The sequence below is a fragment of the Aulonocara stuartgranti genome (assembly GCF_965226115.1).
Source record: "Aulonocara stuartgranti genome assembly, chromosome: 16".
Taxonomy (NCBI): Eukaryota; Metazoa; Chordata; class Actinopteri; order Cichliformes; family Cichlidae; genus Aulonocara; species Aulonocara stuartgranti.
In genome coordinates, this window is record NC_138952.1 from 11121138 (window position 1) to 11131262 (window position 10125).

Consider the following 10125-nt stretch of genomic DNA (forward strand, 5'->3'; position numbering starts at 1 on the left):
TCTGGTCAGCCAGCTCCCACAGTGCATTGCTCGCATTGGCCTAAGGAGGGATGTAAACTCCAACCATGATGATGAAGAAGGAAGAAGGCAAGCGAAGCTTTTGTAGTAGGAATTGAGGGTTTGTTTGTTTGGGTTTTTTGTTTTTGTTTTTTTATTAATAATTCCATTTAATTCTAGTTTGGTTTTGTGTATTTTGTTCAGTATTTCCTGATCTTGGTCAGACACGTAGGCTTCTAAGAATTTGATAGGGGTTGTTTTTTTTGTTTTTGTGTGGTTTTTTTTTTTTTTCTTTTTTTTTTTCGATTTCCTATTTTATATCTCCAAAAGTTGATTCTGACGCAGCGTTTTGTGGGAGAAACTTTTCGTCACTCATCCAAGTGACTTCTTCAGTATCAGCTGACTGCAGGTTTTCCCAGATCTTATAAACAGTACATTTGCATAATGACTGAAACCAGCCCACTGAAGGAACAGTGGGAACAGCTGTCATGCTCTCGATGGTGCAACGATAGAAGTTCACCAGGATGTCTGAGGACAGGTGGTTCTTCCTCAGAGTCCTCAAGAAGAAGAGGCGCTGGTGAGCCTTCTTGACCAGCTTGGAGCAGTTGGTCGTCCAGGTGAGATCCTCGGAGATGTGGACTCCCAGGAACTTGAAGCTGCTCACACGCTCCACAGCCGTCTCCTTAATGTGGATGGGTGGATGTGGGTCAGCATTCCTCCTGTAGTCCACGATGAGCTCCTTGGTCTTCTCGGTGTTAAGCAGCAGGTTGTTTCTGTCGCACCACTCAGCCAGACGATCCACCTCCTCCCTGTAGGCGGCCTCATCGTTGTCACTGATGAGGCCAATCACCGTGGTGTCATCTGCAAACTTGATGGTGTTGGAACCATCAGCAGGTCTGCAGTCGTGGGTGAAGAGGGAGTAGAGGAAAGGGCTCATCACACAGCCTTGTGGTACACCGGTGTTCATCGTGATTGTAGATGAACAGTGGTTATCCAGCCGGACATGTTGGGGGCGGTTGGTCAGGAAGTCCAGTAACCATTTGCAGATGAGGGAACTGATGGTCTGTCAGTTTCCTGATGAGTTGTGAGGGGTGGATTGTATTGAATGCTGAACTGAAGTCTATAAACAGCATTCTGGCGTAGGTGTTGTTGTTGTCCAGGTGTGAGAGGACAGAGTGCAGTGCAATGGAGACTGCATCCTCTGTGCTCCTGTTCTGGCGGTATGCGAATTGGTGGGGGTCCAGGGTGGGGGGGAGACAGGATTTGAAGTGTGCTAGGACCAGCTGCTCTAAGCACTTAGTGATGATGGGGGTGAGTGCTACTGGGCGGTAGTCATTGAGGCAAGATGGGTTGGAGTTTTTGGGTATCGGGACGATGGAGGTGGATTTGAAGCAGGCCAGTACCACAGTGTGGGCCAAGGACAGATTGAATATGTCTGTGAGCACTCCTGCAAGCTCCCCAGACCACGCTCTTTGAACACGCCCGGGGATGCCATCAGGACCTGCAGCCTTGTGGACATTGATCCTGCTCAGCACCGCTCCTACATCGGTAGGGGAGAGAGTCAGAGGTTGGTGGTCTGGCATCACGTCTGCTTTGGTTGTGGTTGTGGGGTTCCCTCGCTCAAAACGAGCATAAAAGTTGTTGAGCTCGTTGAGGAAGGAGACATCAGAGGATGCGGGGGAGGGTTTGGTGGTCCTGTAGTCTGTAATGGTCTGGAGTCCTTGCCCCATGCGTCGGGGGTTGGAGTTGGAGAAGTGTTCTTCTACCTTCTTTTTGTAATGGTGTTTGGCTTTTTTGATGCCCTTCTTTAGATTAGCCCTGGCTGTACTGTAGGCGTGTGCATCTCCTGAGCTCCAGGCGGTGTTGCGGGCCTTCAGGAGGAGACGAATATCCCGGTTCATCCAAGGCTTCTGGTTGGGGTACATGGTGATCCATTTCTGGGTGGTGACACTGTCTGTGGTTTCGGAGATGTAATCCAGTACAGATGAGGCGTACTGGTCCAGGTCTGTGTGGGTGAACATATTCCAGTCTGTTTTTAAATCTGTCCTGGAGCACTGCGTCTGTCCCCTCTGGCCACACTTTAATTGTCCTCACAGCAGGTTTCACACGTTGGATGAGTGGTGAATACCGAGGTGTGAGGAACAGGGAGAGATGGTCCGATTGTCCAATGTGGGGGAGGGGTGTTGCTTTGTAGGCTCCAACCAGGTTGGAATACACATGGTCTAAAGTCTTGTCTCCTCTGGTGTGGCAGGAGACATGTTGGTGGAATCTGGGGAGGACCGTCTTTAAATTGGTGTGGTTGAAGTCGCCAGCAATAATAAAAGCAGCCTCGGGGTGTTTATTCTGGTGTTTGTTAATGGCTGCAGAAAGTTCTTTCATGGCCAACCTAGCATTAGCGTCGGGGGGTATATACACGGCAGTGAGTATGATAGAAGTGAGTTCTCTGGGGAGGTAATAAGGTCTGCATTTGACCATTTAAAAACTCCGCATTAGGTGAGCAGTGACTCTCAGTAGTAGTGGAGTTCATGCACCAAGCATTGTTAATATAAATGCACAAACCTCCACCTCTGGTCTTGCCGGAGTCATCTGCTAGCCTGTCGGCTCGGGTGTGTGTGTGTGTGTGTGTGTGTGTGTGTGTGTGTGTGTGTGTGTGTGTGTGTGTGTGTGTGTCGTCCTGCTAACAGAGTTAGCAGGACGCCACACATGCACACCACACATGCCACACACTCTGTTAGCAGGACAGCTGTTGTTCAACCATGTTTCGGTGAAAAACATGACATTTAAGTCCATAATCCGTCTGTTGTTAGTGATGGAGAGCCGTATCTCATCCATTTTGTTTGCCAGAGAACGTACATTGGCGAGGAAAATACTGGGTAAAGGCAGCCGGTGTGGTGTTAGCTTTAGCTTAGCCCGTAGCCCTCCGCGCCTACCTCGCCTTTGTTTACGATCTCGGCGCCGTCTGCGTGCACTTCCGCCTGGCCGGGGAGAGTGAGCAGCCTCCGTTGTTCTGGAGATCTCTGGGATGAGTCGGAGATCGGCGATAAAACTGTTGGAGTTATGAGTCCAGATGTCCAGAAGCTCTTGTCTGCTGTAGGTCAGCAACGCACAGCAATTCTGGATGAATAATCCGGTTAAAAGTAGATAAAAAAAAAAAAAAAAACGCTAAATAGCAGATTCTGGAGAGACACTGAGCCTCGCGTTGTTCACGCGCCGCCATCTTGAGTGGGAGAGAAATTACAAAATTGAGTCGTTTGGCTAGCACTTTCTTTTCAGGTTCAGTGAGATTCTTGTCTGAAAAGTTCTCACAACCAAGGACAGTCAGGAAAAATGGGTGAAGTATTGTGCCGGTATTGACTGGGGAGTTTTTATTAGCAAAGTATGGAATTTCCAGTGTTGTCGGTCTTTTCCTTTCGAATGTTGGGCTCTAAGCCTTGTCCACAAACTTGAAAATAGGGGAGGGTAGAAGTGTTGAGTTCCTGTAGAGTCTGATTAATCCTGTTTTGGAGTGCATGTATAGTGAAATAGACCTGTATCTTTTCACTTAGAAGTTGATTTTGTGCTCTCCATAAAATCAACTCCGCTCTGGTGTTCCCTGACCGTGAACACAAGGTGCAAACTCTTGGGACAAAGTCTTCTTTGTCTGCGTCTTAGGTTGAAGAGATGGTTAGGGAGTATAAAAGGGAATCAAAAACCTAGCAAATTATAGGAACCAACTGGAGAGTGTTCCTCTTATCTGAGAAGCTTCTTCAAATCTAGGACTCTCCACCAATTGCTCTTAGAACTGAAGAAGCTTCTCTGATGAGATAGAAACTTAAAGTAGTACAGATGCTTTTCTTTCAAAGTGTCACAGTCCTGGGTCGGTGACGCAGCATTTTCTGTTTTGTATTGTTAATCTTTGATTTCTTGATGTCTTTGTTTGTTCCTAGGTTTTGGTTCTGTGTCAGTATCGGGTCTGAGGTTTCTTTGTCAGTGTCCCTCATGTCAATGTAGTTCTGCCTCCTCACCTGTGTCTGCTCCTGGGTCCACCTCTCTCTTTCTCCACTCTGAGTTTTGTGTCACGGTCTGCAGGCAGACAAACTACAATGATCTCGATCAGCGGTCCCTAAGCCCCGGTCCGTGAGTCTTTTGGTACCAGGCCACGAGAGTTGAGGCTCAGGTGTGACATTTATGTTAAGTTTTTTATTGTTTTTTTTTTTTTTAAATTGTTTTTCGTTAACTCTGTTTCCCAGGGCCTTTTCCTCGTGTGTTATGAATAATATTCTTTTTTTGGTACTGGTTTTATTTTGTTGTATTTTTCCGTAACACCTTAAAGGCCAGTCCGTGAAAATATTGTCAGACATAAACCGGTCGGTGTCGCAACAAAGGTTGGGGACCACTGACCTGGATGACTGAGAACCATCACGTACATCCCCTTTCTGTTTATTTTTCCTCATCTTGAAAGCTGCTGTAGTTCAGCAACCACAAGAGTCCTTCCCCTGTAACACTGTCCAGGAAGCAGTTTGAGGCTGAAATTGTCCCTTGGCCATTTCCATCTTCCTGGTCATTCTCCTCTAGTTGAGAAGAAAAGTGCTGAGGAGATCCCAACCGGTCACCCAGGTTCATCCAGCAGCCATCGTGCAAAAGCCACAGGGGGCTGCAGCGACAAGCCGGTAGGCTCTGCCAGAGCAGACGAATGCACCAGCAAGTGTGATGGGGTGAGACAGGCCTCCACAGTTGTGGGGGGCCTGAGATTGAGTCGAAGACCCGACCCACAGAAGCAACAGGCACGCACAGAAACAAAATGCATTCCCAAACTCATGCAAACACACACAAATTTTTACCCTCTAACTGGTGCCTATTGAGACAGTTGTGCTTAGTTCACAGGACATAAATCCAGAAGCAGACAAATCATAGGGATAGGTTAATGGTACATTATCAAATAATGGGCAGTTTAAAAAAAACTAATGGATTAAGTAGACAGGCCATTCTTTATAATGAATAAAGAGCTCTCTGGATGTCAGAAGGGGGGGTTTCCACACTTTAACAACAATTCCAGGGTGTCCAATGGCTTGTACCTGTGTAAATAATTGAATAACCTTGACTGAATCAATCCATTACAGCTTTTTTTTTTTTTCCTTTCTTTCTAAATTGTGCCTCACAACGCATCAGTGAAATTCTTAGTGACCAAAGGTCAGTTAATTGCAAATACATTCTCCGGCTTGTTGTTCTTCCTCCTTCAGCCCATGAAAAACATTTGGCTGTGCTGAGAGAGAAAAAAGCAGATCGGCATTTTTGCTGTGAGACTACTTGTGTGGCAGGAAGCGTGTAAATGGTGCTTCACATTCGTCGCAGCAGCAGTGAGCGTGAGCAGCTGACGGGAATGAGAATGAACATCACTGTTTGCGGACATGAAATGAACGCACTCTCCAGCAGCTCAGTTATGTTAAGTCTGTTTTTCTGTAGCCGAACTTAAACATGGAGCTCTGTTTGCCTGACAGCATCAAGGCCAGTGGGGAGTGGGCCAGCAGGGAGGAGGTAAATGAGCCCAGCATTCAAAAGAAGAGGGTGGAGTCGTTTAGGATGTAATGAGCTTCAACCCAGCCTCCTGTCTCTGTGTTTTCATACAGACCTTATTTTGTTAACGTCACACCCTCATATGAGCTGACAATGAATATTTCCTTCCCTCCTCCACCGCTCCAGCTGGATCTGTCTGTAGCTTAATTCATCTCTCATGTTTCAGGTTTATTTTGCTTGGGTTAACTGCTGTTTACCCTCCTCTCGTGACGACTTGGAAGTACATGTTTGTTCTCTACAGGGTGCTTTTGGACTATAATTAGAGTAGCAGGTTTGAGGTAAACAAGTCTGAATTTAGGTTATATATTCCCAGTGTTATAGGTTAAGGTTAGTGGTGCTCCTTTACAACACAGATGCTCTGAAATTCTCTGAATTTGGATCCTACTTAACAGTGTCTGTTACGTTTTTACTCCTCAAACAATATCTTTTTCTAAAGTGGGTTAAATGTGAAACACTCCCCAGTTGGAGTCACCTACAGCAGTTTCATCCCACATGCACATGTTAAGTCATCTACCTGCTGTCCCTTAGACTTGGGGATAATTATTGCCTCGGAGTTGTAAACGGTCTCAGCTTCCCTCCTGTCTGCTCTAACAAAGAGCAAGAACTCAGTTTTATCTTTATTCTTTAAAATGTACAATGTTTGCACAGTTTGAGAATAAATGGAAACTTTAATGTTTTCATTTGTGTTGCAAGGGCAGATAAACATGCAGAAATTCTCCAAGCTGTTTTGACAAAAACGGTGCAGAGGTAGAAGTGAATTTCTTGGCTGTAAACACAAGATGGAAACAGTCTCACTAAATGTGCATGAAAGAGTTTCTTTTAATGTCACAGCTTGCATACACTCACCTGTGTAATTGTTCATGACGTGGTAAATAGACTGGTTCCTATATCTTGCTTTTCTACTCTACCTGAGCACTCAAACCACTCGCTTTGTATGAATGGGGCATGTTGTATAAACACTACTTTTGTGTGTTCTAACATTTACATTTCAATGGATGCATCAGGGTAAGAATCTTAAGGACAAGATTTGACATGTAGACTGGAGCAGCTTGGGATCGAACCACCAACTTTCCGATTAGATGACCTGCTCTGCTTTCTAAGCTACAGCAACTCCTTTAGATTCAACCGAATGGCACAGATTCAAAAAGGTGCTGGAACTGTTCCTCAGACATTTTGTTCCATGTTGATATGATGGCATCTGCGCCACTGCAGATTCATCCGGTGCACATCATGATGTGACCCTGTTCCACCACATCCCAAAGGTGCGCTGTTGCACTGAGATCAGGTAATTGGAGGTCTTAAGGTTTGATATGATCTGAGCTTTATGACAGAGCTTTATCCTGCTGGAGTCTGTAACCACAATGTACTCATCTTCTGGTGGCTAAGGAATGGATGTGGTCAGCAGCAATAATCAGGTAAGCTGTGGTGTTTTAAATGATGATCACTGACACAAGGCAGTATGGATTCATGGTGTCATGCTGTTTATGCCAAATTTTGACCCCAAATTTCAAAGGTCGCAGCAGAAATCGGGACTCTTCAGACCAGGCAATGCTTGTTTTTTTTCGGGGGGGTATGTTGTGGTGTTTCTGGTTTTTGTTTTTTTGTTTTTTTTTGGTTTTTTTTTTTTGTTTTTTTTTTTTTAAATCGTCTGGCTAATTTTGGCGAGCCATTGTCACCTCAGTTTCCCGTTATACCTGCTGCCTTCCTAGCAGCTCAAAGCAGTCTGGCCAGTCTCCTCTGGCATCGACAAGATGTTTTCACCCAGAGAACTGAACATTTTCTTTTTCAACACATTCTCTGTTCATAGCATTTCAGAAACTGCTGATCTGCTGGAATTTTCCCACACGATGTTACTTGGATTTACAGTGTCTGGCACCGCCAAAAACTACCACCATGTTACATTCAACGTCACTTTGCTCTTGTCTCCTCACATTGCAAAATCTGCCATAAAATCCTTGAATATTTCTTTTTTTTTTTTTTTATCTTTCAAAAGAGTGCAAATGCATCAGAGTATGGACCACATGTAAGAGTAAAAGACACTGATTTTAAAAAATTTGATTTGACGATCATTTTTGGCTGTGTTAAGCTTCTGTCATGGATTCTTTTTGCAGGAAATCTTTTTCATCAATGGAAAAAGTTGGAAAAAAAAATGTCTGAGGAGGGCTTAAGGGTTAAATGACCTTTCTTCCCCTACTGATGATCAGCTTAAAGTTCAGTGGCTTAAATGGTGAGTTATTGCCACGTGACTAGGTGACAAAGTGATTTGGGTGCCTAAAGTTACAAAGTACAGTCACTTAGCAGGAATGCTTAAATTACAGTATCATATTTATAAATCTCTCTTAAACCAACCAACTCTTCAGGATGATAATGTTTAGGTAACATTGACCAAATATCACCAAAAGCTAAATGGTTTGTCATTGCAGAGAAGGAGGCTTATAATTTGTTTTCTGCATCCAAATCTGTTGTTTATTCATGCCAATTTGGATCTTGGTTCACCAAAAACTGTTCATTCTTTCAGAGACGATGGAGACCTCCCAGGATGGGAAAGAAAGAAGCTTCAAATTCAGGTCCTGCATTGACGCCGATCACACCAGGACATTTGATCTGAAGTTGCAGCCACAACCTCTGACTTCCTCACAGCGCTTCTTTTTCACACACGAAGGGAAATGTCAAATGTTTGCATTTTCAGAGGGAGCTGGGTGTTATTTTTCTTGGCAGGCTTGAGCTCAGCAGCTGGAGACTTGCAGTCAGGTCAGAGAGGCTGACAAGGTTGCTACACCACCCCCTGAGCTTTTTTTTTCCTTCTTCTTCTCCTTCTTAAATGGGGTGGCAAAGGAGAAAATGGGAGCCTATCAGGAGAATCTTTGGTTTTGTAAATTCACAAGTATCAATTATAAATTGAGAGGTGGGTCCACAACTGTAAGAATATGGCTAATACACCGAAGCACACAATTCAGTGTCATCTCTGCTTACCTTTATTCTAAACACAGCTCATGCTTCTGCTTTCAGCTACATTAGTGATCAGTGGGGGTTAGTTTAGTTGATTGCTTTTTATTTTTACCAGAAAAGATCCATTGAGATCAGTCTTTTTTTTTTTTTTTCATAAAAACAAAAGACCCAGCAAAAGTTGCAATCTGTCTTCTCTTTTGTTTAGAACATTCTTTAACTCAGTAAAATTTTTCCAAATTTTATAAACTCTGTTTAACGAATTCAGAGGTCCAGATGCCCTTACATTCATTAAACAGTGCAACCATGGGTACTAAATTATGGGTATGGACAAGTGCCATGCATGTTGTTTCTGTACATGTTAAAATAAATGGCCTGCTTACATTTTTTTTTATTTAAAATGGTATAAGCTGAAAGTATTCCTTCTCTTTGTAATTTCACTGTCTGAAATAAAATGTGCGTTGACTCATACTCTCCTGGAAGAAATAAACGTGGTGTCCGATTAGTATTAATGTGATTATAGGACTGATTCTGCCAACAGTTAAACACTTTTCTGTTGTTAACCTGTCTTGGGGTGCACTACAAAAGTAAAAGCAACATGCTGTATTCTGTATGTATTTCAGACTGTATAGTTGGTCAAGCAGTTGATAATCTAACCATTCGAGGCCCTCTGTACAAACACACTCGTAAGTACAGTGTTTGGACAACCCGTCTGTCTCTTCTTCATTGGTGGAGTCCTTTCCAAGTAAACTCTTTGACTCAGTTGCTAGGAAACTTCTACTCTGTCTCTGCCCTCCTGACTGCGAGCAGCCGGCTCGCTCCTCCTCGTGATGTAAGGACGCTGTAACAGAAACACATGTCATACTAAGTAAAAGCTGAGCTGTTACTCACTGCATTGAGATGGGTTTCATGCTTATATTGGTCATTTTGCTGTTGTCTGTGTAACATGAGAGTGAGTACCTTCTTATCACTCTCACCATGCACTTGTCGCTCCGCTGTAGTCAGACACACAGGCTGTAATTTAAGGTGGTCTAAACACCGAGTCTATTGACCCTGATTGTGTAGTGTGGTGTCAAACAAGTACCGCCTTACAGCAATAATCCATTCACTCTGATAAATGTTCACAACAAGACCAGCAGTACGAGTTTTTTCAAGTGGTGTAAACATTTGCCAGTATTGTAGCCAGTTAGTCATTTAAAAAAAGGCTTTAGTGGGTTTGCTGATATCAGAAACACTTGGTTTTTGTTCATTTTGACAGCTAACTATTAATCACCCTGAAGACTGGCCCTTAAAGCCACTGGCTGACATTTTCAAGTTTAATCAGACTCGTGGAAGAATTTTAAAATACATTAAGTATTCTTATCTATCAGAGTGAGATTTGGAAAAACTTCCGTTCAGTTTTATTTACATAGCACCAATCACAACAGTCACCTCAAAGCACTTTATATTGTAAGCTAAAGATTCTACAGTAATACACAGAGAAGCCAAACAATCAGACAACCCCAGATTAGCTAGCACTTGGTGGCACTGGGAAGGAAAAACTCTTTTGACAGGAAGAAACCTCTGGCAGAACTAGGATCAGGGACGGGAATCCATCTGCAGCGACCCGTTGGGGGTGAGAGGGGGGAC

The 10125-nt window shown here is 43.9% G+C and overlaps 1 long non-coding RNA gene across 1 annotated transcript; it reads left to right on the plus strand.

Annotated features, from left to right (window-relative positions):
• The first annotated feature begins 4034 nt into the window (after positions 1-4034).
• LOC309690482 lies at positions 4035-8866 on the plus strand. Its single transcript, XR_014271737.1, has 3 exons — positions 4035-4153; positions 7662-7777; positions 8069-8866. It is a non-coding gene; the product is annotated as an uncharacterized lncRNA (long non-coding RNA).
• Positions 8867-10125: the final 1259 nt, after the last annotated feature.